The 15,973-nt window shown below is 37.4% G+C and overlaps 1 pseudogene; it reads right to left on the reverse strand.

Moving 5' to 3' along the window:
* Nucleotides 1–1,634: 1,634 nt before the first annotated feature.
* Nucleotides 1,635–15,213, reverse strand: LOC140507604 (olfactory receptor 52J3-like; annotated as a pseudogene).
* Between the last annotated feature and the right edge of the window lie 760 nt (nt 15,214–15,973).

Consider the following 15,973-nt stretch of genomic DNA (forward strand, 5'->3'; position numbering starts at 1 on the left):
AAATCAAATGGGATAGCTCTGAGAGGTTAGGAAGCTATTTTGTTATTATTTTTTTTTTTTTGGCAGGGGTGGGGATACTTAAGATGGGAAAAAATCCTGTGGAAAATAAGGAATGGCAATATTATCCATGGCACAAGTGGATTAGTCTTTGCTTCTAGAAAGCTTGGAAGTTAGTAGAGAAAAGAAGTCCACAGCTCTAAGTCAGCAAAATGACTCACTGAGAAAGTGACGGAAGGGGAAATATTGGGCATGCTGGAAAAAGATACAGAGGAAAGGCTGAATGTCAAGATATCAGTCTGGGTAGATTAAAATAGAATAAATAGAAATCTTTCTCTAACATATGCACAGCTAACAGTACTGTTTCTGGTGTATTATAACTAGTAAAAAAGAAAACATTCCATCAAATAAGTATTAACTAAACACATTTTGGTGTATGGATGTAGTGGAATATTTGCTGTGCCATCACCAACTATGGATATGAAGAATTCAGCAAAGAATGGGAAGAATCACGAGAATCATACAGAATCAAGTAATAGAAACCAGATGAATAATGTATATGACTACAAGAAAAATGAAAATAAATGAAAACCAGAAACAGTATTGTACATAACTATGAGAATCAAGTTTGGCTCAGGAAACATGCTGCAGGAAATTTTGTTCTCTCCCCTTTTTGCAAAGGTGAGGCATTGTGAGTATGGGGTACTATTTATATTGTCTGACAGTTATTCTGTAAACTCATTTTGCTGAACTTTTTTAACAAGGAAAATCTTTGCTATAAGATTTGTTGAGAAGGGATGTAGAAACATATATATTTGGAAATAAGTGTCATGTAAAATAAAAAAAAACATGATTTTAAAAGAAAATTAGCTATGGACATTTCTAAATACCTATCAAGTAATTAAATCAAATATACATAGGGATGAAATTTAAATATAAAATTATAAGATATAAATTTAAATCTAAACTTTATAAGATACTCAAATACAAATAAAATTGGAGGTGAGTGAAATCTAAGGAAGCAAGACACAAAATGCCCATTAAAGAACTCAACTGTCTCCATAAGACATCCTCACGAATGCAAGATTCAGGGATATGTTGAAGACCTTCAGTTGCTTTCAGTAAATATATATGCTTAGTCCCATTTCCCTGAAGGATTTATACAGATTCTGGCCAAAAAACCATTGAAATAATTAAAAAGATCAAATATCTATTTACTCTTCCTTCCTTTCTTCCTTCCTTCCTTCCTTCCTTCCTTCCTTCCTTCCTTCCTTCCTTCCTTCCTTCCTTCCTTCCTTCCTTCCTTTCTTTCCTTCCTTTCTTTCTTTTCTTTCTTCATTTTTTTACTGTTATAATTTTAATACTATCTGGGCAAGGACAATGAAAACATTTATTAAATGGATTTAACACATCAAGTGAACTGTAACCAGATCAAGACAATACTCTTGCCATCTGCTAACATGTAGAAATAGTGTTGCTACACATAATAATTCTTTGTAAAGGAATTTATATTTATTTACTGCATCATGATACTAAGCATCATTTTGTACTCTACATCAGTGATGGCAGTTTCGTGCTATTGAATTTGGATGGCAGATTTGATATAGGCATCTTTAATCAGGGCTGTAGGTTACAGCTTATATGTTAATAGTTCTATCTACAATGAAATATTTATCTTTAGTCACAAAAGTATGAATCTTCTCAGCATCAAACTTCATAAATTCTGAAAAGTAACATTTATAAGTTATGTATCAGTGTTTCCAAACAGGTATACCTGCAAAGGACAAAAACATCTCTGCACAATTGAGATTTGTCTATTCACGGTTTTGTTTTGTTTTTTTAAAAAAAGGAGATCTGCACTCAATCAAATTAATTTTCTTTTGAAATTCTGAACTTAAACAAAACCAAATCAAATAGGCATGTATAAAAAGTAGAACAGAAAAAGAATGGTACATGAAACTGCAAATCTCTATTATGTAAAATTTACTTTTCATTTTTAGTATATGTAAATACTCAATATGGAATTTTGAAAATTATCCTACTTGTCAGTATTTCCTTCTGGCTTTCCACCTGTTCTCTTTTGTGTCTTAAAACAAAAACAAAAAGCAAGATAAAACACTTCAAAAACCTTGTTTTGTTTCTTTCTTTTTCTTTTTAGCTACTCTCTTATGACCCTTTCTTTCCCTTCCAGCCCACTTCTAAACTGAAACAAAAACAGAAAAAAAAAAACCCTTATAACAAAACAAAACAAAAATATGCATTTCCAAGTAAACCTAATTTCCATATTAGTCAAGTCTGAAAATTTGTCTTATTCTGTACCTTGAATATATTATCTCTCTGTCTCAACTAAATTATAAAATTAGCAAAATTGAAGTTTTCCCTTTCTGTACACCATTCATACTAAACAGTAATTCTACTCTCTTGGCCCAAATGGGAGATGCCAGTGCTCTCCTGTTTCTGACCTCCTCACCCTAGGAAGTCTGGAAACCTGGAATGATATGATTTTATTTTTTTTTCAGCCTGATCTTAATTTTGTAGCATTTACATCTTTTAAGGATTTCCCAACTGAAAAATGGGAAGCTAGGTGGTGCAGTTGATAGAGCACCAGTGCAGCAGTCAGGAGGACCTGAGTTCAAATTTCTTTCTTTCTTTTTTTTTGTATTTCAATTATTTTATTTAAGTTTTCAACATTTATTTCCACAAAATTTTGAGTTACAAATTTTCTCTCCATTGCTCCCCTCCCCACACCCCAAAATGCCGAGTATTCTAATTACCCCTATCACCAATCTGCCCTCCCTTCTAACATTCCTCCCTTCCCTTATCCCTATCTTCTCCTTTGTCCTGTAGAGCAAGATAACTTTCTATACCCCATTACCCGTATTTCTTATTTACTAGCTGGATGCAAGAAGGATATTCAGCAATTTTTTCTAAAACTTTGAATTCCAACTTCTCTTCCTCCCTCCCTTCCCACCCATTCCCATTGGGAAGGCAAACAATTCAACATAGGCCATATCTGTGTAGTTATGCAAATGACTTCCATAACAGTCATGGTGTGTAAGACTAACTATATTTCCCTCCATCCTATCCTGCCTCCCATTTCTTCTATTCTCTCTTTTGATCCTGTCCCTCCCCAACAGTGTTGACTTCTAATTGCTCCCTCCTCCCACTGCCCTCCCTTCCATCATCCCCCCCCCCCCCGTTTATTGCCTTCTCATCTACTTTCCTGTATTGTAAGATAGGTTTTCATACCAAAATGAGTGTGCATTTTATTCCTTCCTTTAGTGGAATGTGATGAGAGTAAGCTTCATGTTTTTTCTCTTATCTCCTCCCTTTTTCCCTCTACTGAAAAGTCTTTTAGTTGCCTCTTTCATGAGAAATAATTTGCCCCTTTCCATTTCTCCCTTTCTCCTCCCAATGTATTTCTCTCTCACCCCTTAATTTCATTTTTTAAGATATGATCCCATCCTATTCAATTAACCCTGTGCTCTGTGTCTCTCTCTTTTTCAATGTGTGTGTGTGAGTGTGTGTGTAATCCCACCAACTACTCAGATACTGAAAAAAAGTTTCAAGAGTTACAAATATTGTCTTTCCATGTAGGAATGTAAACAGTTCAACTTTAGAAAGCCCCTTATGACTTCTCTTTCTTGTTTACCTTTTCATATTTCTCTTGATTTTTGTGTTTGAAAGTCATATTTTCTTTCCAGCTCTGGTCTTTTCATCAAGAATGCTTGAAAGTCCTCTATTTCATTGAATGACCATTTTTTTCCCCTGAAGTATTATACTCAATTTTGTTGGGTAGGTGGTTCTTGGTTTAAGTCCTAGTTCCTTTGACTTCTGGAATATCCTATTCCACGCTCTTTGATCCCTTAATGTAGAAGCTGCTAGATCTTGTGTTATTCTGACTGTATTTCCACAATAGTCAAATTGTTTCTTTCTAGCTGCTTTCAATATTTTCTCCTTGACTTTGGAACTCTGGAATTTGGCCACAATGTTCCCAGGAGTTATACACACTATGATCTCCTGGTTCTTCAAATTTCATTTTGTATCAGTTTGTACAGGTCTTGTCATGTTTTTGCTGCTGTTGTTTTTCTGAAGCATCCTTATCAATTCTTATAACACAAAACTACTCCACAATCATGTGCCTCCACTTCCTTAGCCATTCTTCAATTGATGAACATCCCCTTGATTTCCATTTCTATGCTACTACAAATATTATTATTAAATATAAGTCCCTTTCTTTTTCCCTTGATACACTTAGTATCAAAGGGAATATACCATTTTACAGCCTTTTGGGTATAGTTCCACATTTCTCTTCAGAATGGTTCTCTATTCCATTAACAATTTATTAAAAAATTTTCCCTCAACCCCTCCAGATTTTGTCATTTCTGATAGGTGTAAAGCTGTCCCTCAGAGCTATTTTAATTTGTCTTTATCTAATGGAGTCATTTAGAACATTTTTTCTCCCATATTTGAATAGATTCAATTACTTGTGAAAACTGCCAGTTCACAAGTATCCTTTCACCTTTTACTAGTTGAGGAAAGGCTCTTAATTTTATAAATTCAGTTTACATTGGAACTCATTACATATTTGAAAAGTAAAGTCTTTGTCAGAGAAACTTGCTATAAATATTTTCGTTACCTTCTTATTTATTAAATCTTTTAGCATAATGTAGTTTTACTACTTATCTCTTTTAATTAGGTCTATTTTTGCTTTCTGTTGGTCTGAGATCACTGTGGCTACCCTTGCATTTTTGTTTATTTAACTGAAATAGATTCTTGTTCAGCCTTCTATTTTAACTCTGTGTGTGTCTTCCTGCTTCAAACGTGCCTCTTGTCAACAATATATTGCTGTCTTCCATTTCTATTTCATTCTGCTATCTCCCTCTGATATATAGTTAAGCTGATCCCATTCATATTCATAGTCATCATTACTAATTGTGCATGTCCACTCATCACATTTTTCTTTTGTTTCTTCCTCTCACCTTTTTATTCTGTCTCACCTCAAATTTCTATTGGGCGTCTAACCCCTGCCTTCCTTAATATGACCTTCCTTTTATCAGTCCATCCTTTCTCTTCCCCTCTTCCCCTTCTATTTTCCTGTGTGTAAGTTACATTTCTATACACAGAATGTATATATATATATATATATATATATATATATATATATATACCTATATGTGTATATACCTATATCTATATATATGTGTGTATATAGATATATTTTTCCCTTTTTAAACCATTTCAGATGGGAGTGAGAATTAAGCATTTCCTGCCACTGCTTCCTCTTTCCCTTACATTATAAAATCTCTCCCTTGAGTACCCCTTTTATGAGAGAAAAATTTGCCCATTTTATCTTTCTCTTTCACCTTCTCTCAATACATCCCTCTTTCTCACCTCTTTCATTTTTTTATAGCATGTCAATCTAATTGACTCACACCCATGCACTCATTTACACCAATGCCTTTTAATTGTCCTAATAATGATAAAGCTCTTAGAAGGTGTGTGTCCCATCTTTCCATATAGGAATGTAAGCAGTTGGATATTACCACAATTGACTCCACTTCAGTAAATATATGAATGAAAAATATTTGGGTAAGGTAACCTTTAAAAGTGATCAAGCTCAAGTTAACCAGAAGACTCCCTTCATCTTGGGGATGCTAACTGTGGAAAATCCTGGACAAAAAGTAGAATATGGTTTGGTGGAGGCTCTGTTCTGTCTGGATCACTATCAAGATAGTGATGTTTCCTACCAGGGCAATTAGATACATAGCACAGAAGGGAAAGCCAATCCAAAAGGGGAAGATTTCCAGATAAGGAATCCCAAGAAGAAAGAAGGAGAAGGGATGGGAACTATTGTTATTGGAAAAAGACATCCTACAGATGGATTCAGATGAATGAATTTTAGATGAATTTCCAATTTGGATTCCAATTGAATCCAAATACAGAAGATTCCTAGAGGAACAAGGGGGGAATTAAAACATTTTATTCTAATTCTGAAGCAATTTGTTCAATGAATTTACAAGTGTTATCGACACTTAATAATGTGCATGTCTGAGAAGAGTGACATATGGAAAGTACTAGATGCAAGCTAGGTAGTACAGTCAATAGAGTACCAGTGCAGAAGTCAGGAGGACATGAGTTCAAATCTCACCTCAGACACTTGAAACTCATTAACTGTGTGACCTTGAGCAAGTCACTTAACCCCAATTGCCTCATCCTAGGTCATCTCCAGTCATCCTGATGAATATCTGGTCACTGGATTCAGATGGTTCTGGAGGAGAAGTGAGACTGGTGACCTGCACAGTCCTCCCTCACTCAAAACAATGTTAAGTGCAAGTCATGCCATCATTTCTCTGATGGCATGGTCTTCTTCGGCAATGAAGGAGGAATACACGCATTTTCCTTATCCATACAATGGGGATAGTAATAACATCAGCCTCCCAGAATTGTTGTGAGGATCAAATGAGAGAAAATACGTAAAGTTATTTGCAAAATTTGAAATTCTACATGTTTATTATCATTATTGTTCAAGAGAAAGAGGAGGAGGAGAAAAAGAAGAAGAAGAGGAAGTAGAAGAAGAAGATGAGGAGGAGGAAGAAAGAGGAGGAGGAGGAGGAGGAGGAGGAGGAGGAGGAGGAGGAGGAGGAGGAGGAGGAGGAGGAGGTGGAGAAGACTTCTATACTTAAAGTCAGAAGACCTTAGTTTAAGTCTCTCTGTCAATCATGGGAGGTCTTTTAGATCCTCAGCTTCAGTTTACTCATCTATAAATGTAGAAATTGTAATGCACATTACTTAACATATAAAAGTTTCCTAAGAAAATTATTTTTTTCACTATATCAAAACACTTTATTAAATGATATGAGAAACTCAAAAAAGGAAGTAGATATACATAAATTGATACACATCAGATTAATCAGAAGTGGAATAGCAATATAAATAATGATTACAGTGCTGAATATGAAAATATCATTAAAAAACAGTAAATCAAAAACGAATTGTAATGACCAATTTCTTTGTCTTTGTCACAAATGGGATATAATTGACCCCCCCAATAGAGAGATGTGAGACTATCATGTGGAATGTTGCCTATGCTGTCAGATATGGTTGTTTTTCTTGATGTTGTGAGTGATGTTGGTTTTATAAGGAAGAGTTCAAGGGAGAGGGGGCTAGAATGGAAAATTATTGGTGAAAAATAGGACATGCATTAATATTTTTTTTTAAATTGGCAAAATGGGGTGCACATAATTGACAACTATACTATGGATATGACCTTCTAAGTCACAGCACTAAGAGATTATCTTCTTCCTTCTGAACAAAGGCCTTCTTTTAATGTAACCTAAATGAAAACAATCATTTTTGTTGATTCAGTCACACTATTGACTTACACTTATTTTTCGGTCCATTACATACCCCTGCCATTTCTTATTTCATAAACTACTATCCATCCACAACTTCCTCTTGAATTTTCCCCTATAGTTGTTGATTTCATTTCACACATGAAATTATTTAATTTAGTTTAGGAATTTACCTTTATCCCTATTGTACTTTATCTCAATAAATTTAGCACATTATTCTTGCCCTTTCTAAAAATTTCAGTTACTGAATCTATCACTCAACATGCTTATTCTCACTCCCAACTTTGTATTAAATGTAGGTCTCACTATAATGTCACTTATGTTCAGATATTGTTAATATGTTGAACAGCATAGAGCAAAAAAAAAAAAAAAAAGATATCCCAAGGGAACTCCATTAGAGGAAACTCCACTGTTTTCTTGTCAAACCAACAATCACTACTCTTTGATTCTAGTCATTTGGTCAGTCTTGATCCTGTGAACCTCTACTTCTACCAAGCTCGTACTTTTCTACTTTATCCAGGAGGAGACCATAAAAACCTTGGTCTAGTGCCCTGCTGAAATTCAGGTATTACACATTTAAGAGCCAACTTCCACAATAATTTAACATACCTTCCCTTGTCAGTCTACACTTCTGAAATTTTCTTCTGTGTCACTGATGCCTAGAAGCCATTTTGGATTCCAGAAGCATATCCCAATGGGAATCAAACTCTGACAGGTAATACCAATCTGGAGAGGCTTGAAGTACAGAACCAGAGGCAAAATTTAATTAAATTGAAAAATATTCAGCAGAAAATGTTTGGTTGCCATGTGATGAATTTAAGGTCAAAGCAACTCCTCAATAGCCAGTTAATCTTTGAGAGGTTGGGATCAGCCTCTATACAAAGGAAGGTGACTGACAACATCATGAACCTTTTGAGGGACTGAAATAAATTCTTAATTCGAGAAAGGAGTTGAGGATAGAACAATTTCTACTTTCCTTATAAAGTGAAAGAATCTAAATTAAGTTAAATTATTTTCCCTTCATTTGTTGAACCTAGGTACATTTTGCAGACTCAAATGCCCTTAGGACATTTTATTCCACAATTAATTTAGAGTCTATTTTCTCCAGTACCAGGCTTTTTTTTTTTTCATTTGGTCACAGTACCAAGTTTTGTTTTTTGTGTTTTCATACAACATGTTTCTGTGATTCACTTCAGAAGATGAATGCCTCATTCAAGTTTCCCCAAGTCAGTGATAAATTAGAGGGGAAGAATGATAGAGAGAGACAGAGAAAATTGGAGAGGAAAAAAAAAAAAGAGCAGCAATAACAGAGTTAGTTACAGAGAAGGGAAGATGTTAAGAGGAAGACATGTATAGAGGTGATAGATGGTGATGTTATGAAGAATGTGGGGAACTCAAGCAATTTTGGAGGAAGAGACTCTCCTACATATAGGGACAGAGGAGGAGACAAAAGGATTACAGAGGCAGAGAAAGACACCAGTACAGAATGAAAAATGAACAAGGCCACAGGTTGAAAGAATGAGAGAAGAAGGGGGGGGAAGAAACAGAAATAGAAATATGTAGAGACAGAAATATAACAATAACTAATATGTATATTATTTTTAGCATATTTACTTAATTAATTCTAACAACATCTCTGTGAGCTAGGAGTTGTCATTATTCTGATCTTATAAGTGCTCTAGAAACAAAGTCCGAAAGTTATTAAGTGACTTGCCCAGGTACGTTCCTCTAGTAAGGTTAGGCAGGATTCAGGGTGATGTTTTCTGGACTCCAAGTTCAAACTTCTTTTCTCTGTGTCAAATAGCTGGCTAAATGGGTAGGTGTAATGTGTTTGTGATAACCTAATTGGAATATATAGGTAAAAGAACTTATTTTGAAAATGCTTAGATTAATGAATATTAAATAACCAGATCTGCAAATGGCCTCAAAGGGTGCAAGGTCACACTCGTTGGAGTGTAATTCCCTGCCCAGCTTCCATACCAAGTAGGTCTTAAAGCAATGAATGTCTACTTGCTAGTCAGTCCAGTCTAATTTGCAATAGTTATAAATTAAAAGAAGTTTTCTCTTATGTCTCATTAAAATATGCCTCCAGATAATTTACAGCCATTGCTCCATCTCCTACCCTCTAAGACTAACAGAATAAATGGAATCCCTCTTCTACCAGGCAGTTCTGGCAGAGATAGAAGGCAAATGTTGAGTCACTTTTATGATGCTTGCTGCAGATCTGGCTAAATGCTCAGGCAGATATCTCTATAGATTATCCCTCTCTCATCAGTCAGACTAATTCTTAACTTCCATTATTGGCACTCCTCATTTTGTTGTACTATCTTCCTCCCCTATTTTCTTCTCATTCCCTAAATTTCCTTAGGCTGCAAAGTAGGAGTTGAAGACTTGGGATCAGAAGCCAACTCACCTATCCCAGAGTGTGAGAGGATCAGGGTTCAGTGGACCCCTGTGCTTGCCCAATTCAAAGGAGGGAATCTTTATACTGAGGATCTACTAACACAGAGTGCAAGGAATTCCAGCTCAGGAATTACTGGGGGCATTGACACCAGATAGAAGGAGGGAGGGAGAGAGACTCTTAATCCCAGAGATTATTTTGTTTGCATTAACCTGTTAGCTCTAGAGAGAGGTGTATACTAAGTAACCATGACCCAATATTGTGATTTAAAGCCAATGTTTGACCCAATCTGACCCACTCTTTCTTCCATCCCAGCCACAGAAGAGATTACATTGGGCTTGAGGTTGAAGTAGCCATCTGTGAGAGACAACATTGACAAATGAGATGATTCCTAAGCATTTGTGAGGTCAAATAGAACTTTCTGGAAAGGAAAGAGTGGAAGTTTTATGAAGAGAAGTTTGGGGAAGGGGGAGAGAAGATAAGGAAAAGGGAGGAATACAGTTCATAGAGGGAAGGAAGAGTGTATATTAAGAGATCAAAAATGGAATTCAGTTTGAGAGAAGGAGGACAAGAAATTTGAAGAGATAGAGGAGCAAAAGACAGTGAAGATAAGAAGGGAGTTTATTGACAGCAACAAGGAAAGAATATTGAGGAAAGGAAAGAAAAAATGAGAAACCTTTGGGGAGAGCGAAGAAGGGAGAATATGAAGAATCAAAGGAAAATCAGAGGAAACTGTTTTTTTTTTAAAGAAGTATACTATATGAGGCTCAATTAATGAGGAAGAAGGTATAAAATGAGGAAAATCTTTATGTCACATGGACTTTTTAATTTTACAAATAAAGTAAATGGCAGCAAAAGACCTAGCTGATTTTGCATTGTAACCTGTAGCAACTCTCCCTTATCACTGCGTATCCTAGAATAAGCCAAGATGACAACTTTTTGTCATTTTAGATAAACGATGGTGGCAAAGGTTCATGGATTGTCTTCATTATATACAGAAAATCAGGAGCCCACTAGATGAATTTTACTCAGTGACCCATGAAGTGTGCCTATAAAATGAACTAAGTGGGGGAGAAGAGTATAGGCAGAGTTTTGCTGAGCTCTCCTAAATTCACCTTGGAATGATTTTAAAATAATATCTTAAAAGAAATTCTGGAGTGGCAGATCTATAAAAGGATGATGTGAAACAATTTTGTAGTCCGAGCTACCTTAGAATGTGGGACGAGATTGAAGTGCAGTCCAGGGCAGGCCTTAGCTTAGTAAATAATCAGGTGTCTTTAGGAGAGACTGAAGATGGCTTCTGGAACTCTCAGCCCACCAACAGTAAGGAGGGCAGACAATATGTCAGAAAGAGATTATGGGAGACACTTTGTGGACATTAGATTCAGGTAGATGTTGTATTGACCATACACAGGTTATAGGTTGTAGTCCAAAGGTAAGGAGGAGCACTAGCACATGAGAGCATGGTCACAGTTTCAGAGCAGAAAAGAATGCTAGTAGTCACTCACAGAACAGGGCACAGATCAAGAGAGCAGGGACTACATCTCTTCTTAGATCATACCACTTTAGAAGAACTGAAACTTTACATATCCCCAGAACTAGCTTTGAAAACTATATTGGCTTGTTCTCTTGCTTGCTGGTGGCAGCTTCTCCTCAGGCCTACACAGCCATGGGTGTTTAGCTGTGCTTATCTATCCCTTAGCCACTTAAGCTGGCAACAAGTACCAAGTGGTCTACTAGGGGCCTACTCTAAGTCTGGGGACTGGTGCATGTGCACTCTGTAGGATACTCTTCCTGGGCTTTAAGAAGGTTCTAGGATCTATTTGCCAGTGAAGGCCTGGAGCACTCGTTTCCACATTTGCGTAGGTCTCACACCACAGATGACAAGATTGAGTGTTAGTGGGATAATCATAGAGGTTGGCAATAAGAATATGGACATACACAACTGAGGGGGAGGAACCACGAAGGCGGAGTAGAAAGATACACATACGCTAGCTCCAAACCCACAGCCCATAAATTACCTGTAAAGAAGAACTCCCAACAAATTCTGGAACAGCAAAAGCCACAGAACAATGGAGGTGAGGAGATTTCTGTTCCAGAGAGACCTGAAAATCTGACTTAAAAGTCCATCATGCACTAGATCCAGAGAAGAGCCCAGCCCTGCCTTGGCCACGCAGCACCGAGAGGAGCAGATCCGAGCAGGCGTCAGGGATGGGATCTCCAGCAGGCCAGGCGAGTTTCTCCACCCACAGGCCCCAAAGGTCAGCTAGAGACTTTTTGGCTCACTGAGAGGGGAGCAGGGTGTCTCCATAACTCAGGCCCCTTCAGGAGGCAGCAGCAGAGGCAGCAGCAGACAGAGGCACCCAAAGCAAGCAGGAGCCCAGATCCATTGTTGAAGGTCTCTGCATAAACCCCCTAAGGGAACTGAGCCCTGTGAGGCAGCCCTGCCCCCACCCCAGCACCTGAACTTAATCTCACATTGAATAGCAGCCCTGCCCCAGCTGAAAGCCCGGAGGCTGGGAAGCAGCATTTGAATCTCAGACCCTAAGTGTTGTCTGGGTGGAGGCTGGGTAGATCTGGAGGAGAGGTAGGTGTGGAGAGGACACTCAGAAGTCAAGTCACTGGCTGGGAAAATGCCCAGAAAAGGGAAAAAAAAATAAGACTATAGAAGGTTACTTTCTTGGTGAACAGATATTTCCTCCCTTCCTTTATGATGAGGAAGAACAACACTTACCATCAGGGAAAGACAGAGAAATCAAGGCTTCTGTATCCCAGCCCATCCAATGGGCTCAGGCCATGGAAGAGCTTAAAAAGGATTTTAAAAATCAAGTAAGACAGGTGGAGGAAAAACTGGGAAGAGAAATGAGAGAGATGCAAGAAAAGCATGAGAAGCAGGTCAACACCTTGCCAAAGGAGACCCAAAAAAAATGCTGAAGAAAATAACACTTTGAAAAATAGGCTAACTCAATTGGCAAAAGAGATTCCAAAAGCCAATGAGGAGAAGAATGCTTTCAAAAGCAGAATTAGCCAAATGGAAAAGGAGCTTCAAAAGCTCACTGAAGAAAATAGTTCTTTCAAAATTAGAATGGAACAGATGGAGGCTAATGACTTTATGAGAAACCAAGAAATCACAAAACAAAGCCAAAAGAATGAAAAAATGAAAGATAATGTGAAATATCTCATTGGAAAAACAACTGACCTGGAAAAGAGATCCAGAAGAGACAATTTAAAAATTACATGACTACCTGAAAGCCATGATCCAAAAAAAAAGCCTAGACATATCTTTCATGAAATTATCAAGGAAAACTGCCCTGAGATTCTAGAACCAGAGGGCAAAATAAGTATTCAAGGAACCCACCAATCACCTCCTGAAAGAGATCCAAAAAGAGAAACTCCTAGGAACATTGTGGCCAAATTCCAGAGTTCCCTGTTCAAGGAGAAAATATTGCAAGCAGCTAGAAAGAAACAATTCAAGTATTGTAGAAATACAATGAGGATAACACAAGATCTAGCAGCTTCTACATTAAGGGATAGAAGAGCGTGAAATATGATATTCCAGAAGTCAAAGGAACTAGGACTAAAATCAAGAAACACCTACCCAGCAAAACTGAGTATAATAGTTCAGGGGAAAAAAATGGTCTTTCAATGAAATTGGGGACTTTCAAGCATTCTTGATGAAAAGACCAGAACTGAAAAGAAAATTTGACTTTCAAACACAAGAATGAAGAGAAGCATGAAAAGGTAAACAGCAAAGAGAAGTCATAAGGGACTTACTAAAGTTGAACTGTTAACATTCCTACATGGAAAGACAATATTTGTAACTCTTGAAACTTTTCAGTATCTGGGTACTGGGTGGGCTTACACACACACACATATGCACACACACATACACAGAGAGAGAGAGCACAGAGTGAATTGAATAGGATGGGATCATATCTTAAAAAAATGAAATTAAGCAGTGAGAGAGATACACATCCAGAGGAGAAAGGGAGAAATGGAATGGGGCAAATTATCTCTCATAAAAGAGGCAAGCAAAAAACTTTTTAGTGGAGGGAAAAAGAGGGGAGGTGAGAGAAAAACATGAAGTGTACTCTCATCACATTCCACTAAAGGAAGGAAGAAAATGCACACTCATTTCGGTATGAAAACCTATCTTACAATACAGGAAAATGGGGGAGAAGGGGATAAGCAGGGTAGGGAGGATGATGGAAGGGAGGGCAATGGGAGGAGGGAGTAATTTGAAGTCAACACTTTTGGGGAGGGACAGGATCAAAAGAGAGAATAGAAGCAATGGGGGGCAGGATAGGATGGAGGGAAATATAGTTAGTCTTACACAACATGGCTATTATGGAAGTCATTTGCAAAACTACACAGATATGGCCTATATTGAATTGCTTGCCTTCCAAAGGGAAAGGGAGGGGAGGGAGAGATGAAGAGAAGTTTGAACTGAAAGTTTTAGGAACAACTGTTGAGTACTGTTCCTACTACTAGGAAATAAGAAATACAGGTGAAGGGGTATAGAAAGTTACCTGGCCCTACAGGACAAAAGAGAAGATGGGGGCAAGGGAAGGGAGGGATGATAGAAGAGAGGGCAGATTGGTTATAAGGACAATTAGAATGCTTGATGTTTTGGGGTGGGGGAGGGGGAAATGGGGAGAAAATTTGGAACCCAAAATTTTGTGAAAAAGAATGTTAAAAGTTAAATAAATAAATTTAAAAAAAAGAATATGGACATCTGGGGGTATGTGTTGAGAAAATCAGTGAGTGAGTAAGGAGAAAAAGGTTCGAAAACACGCATAACTCCTACATGTGAGTCACAGGTGCTCACTGCCTTCAGTTGGGCATCATCAGAAGGAAGGTGAAAGACTACATGGAGAATATAGGCGTAGGAAAAACCAAGAAAGATGAGATCCACAAAGAGAAAGGAAGCATCCAAGAGATCAGAGATGTCATTAATATGAATGTTGACACAGGTCAACTGAACAATACCCATGTATTCACAATAAGAGTGTCTAATTACACAGGATTGGCAGAAGGGTAGTCAGTAGGCCAGGGTGATGACAGGTATCATGAGCAAGATAGAATGCAACAGAATAACCACCCCAATGCCAGTCAACACTTAGGCTGTCTAGATGACTGTGTAGCGAAAAATGGTGCAGATGGCCATATGGAGATCAAAGGTCATACCAAGTAGGACAGTTGTATCCATGCCAGTGAAACTGTGGATGAGGAACATTTGGGGCATACAGGTCCAAAACTGATCTCATTGGCCCAAAACCAGAAGATGTAAAGAATGCAGGGTACAGAATTTGTTGAGAGTACCAGGTCAATTGAGGGGAGGAGAGCCGGGAAATAAAACATAGGATAATCTGTTAAATCTATACCACGAATAAGATGGTGACACTGTCCAAAATTGTCATAAGGTAGAGCAGAAGGGTAAAGACAACCAGTCACAGACATCCTCCAACCCAGTAATGACCAGAAGAATGAAGATGTTTGGGTGGAAGTTAATGGCATGAAGTTGTGACATCGTGTCATAGACTGAAAGGCCAGAAGAAATTGTTCCTCTTTAGAAAAAGACAAAAAATTATTAAAATGGCTATGTAATAAGTTAGTCAAAGTATTATTAAACGATTTTTAATCTAATTTAATAATCTATTTTCTATATTGAGAGTGCCTTTCCTACCCCTCCATTCTTATTATACCTTATCCACTACACTCTATGATTCCTTGACACTGGCTCTCTTGCTATTCCTTAACCATGAAACTTCATCTCTCAACTTGGTGCGTTTTCATTGGTGGTCGTCCAGTGCCTGGAACGCTTTTTCTCCTTGTCTCTGCCTCCTGGCTTCCCTGGTTTCCTGTGGATAAAAGATATCTCATTTTTCCACTAGACAGTAAGAAAATTTGCCAAATATTTAGTTATAAATTTAACCAAAATACTATTATAATACTTTCCTTAGGTAATAGGAACATTTATGTAATCAATTTGTGCTGGAGTTTTCTTTTGTGGAGACTCAGAATATTTGATTCTTCATGAGGTTCCCATTCCTTGTCAACTTTCTTTCTCTTGTAGGAGCAATACCTGTGGATTCTGTGAACATGAAAGTATCAGTCATAGGGTTTTATCTTTAGAGATGATCTTTATGTACTCTGGTAACAAATGTCCAAAGACTTACAGAGATTTTGCAACCACTATTACCTCCCAAAATACCAAAGA

This window comes from Notamacropus eugenii, chromosome 5 (assembly GCF_028372415.1).
Source record: "Notamacropus eugenii isolate mMacEug1 chromosome 5, mMacEug1.pri_v2, whole genome shotgun sequence".
Taxonomy (NCBI): domain Eukaryota; kingdom Metazoa; phylum Chordata; class Mammalia; order Diprotodontia; family Macropodidae; genus Notamacropus; species Notamacropus eugenii.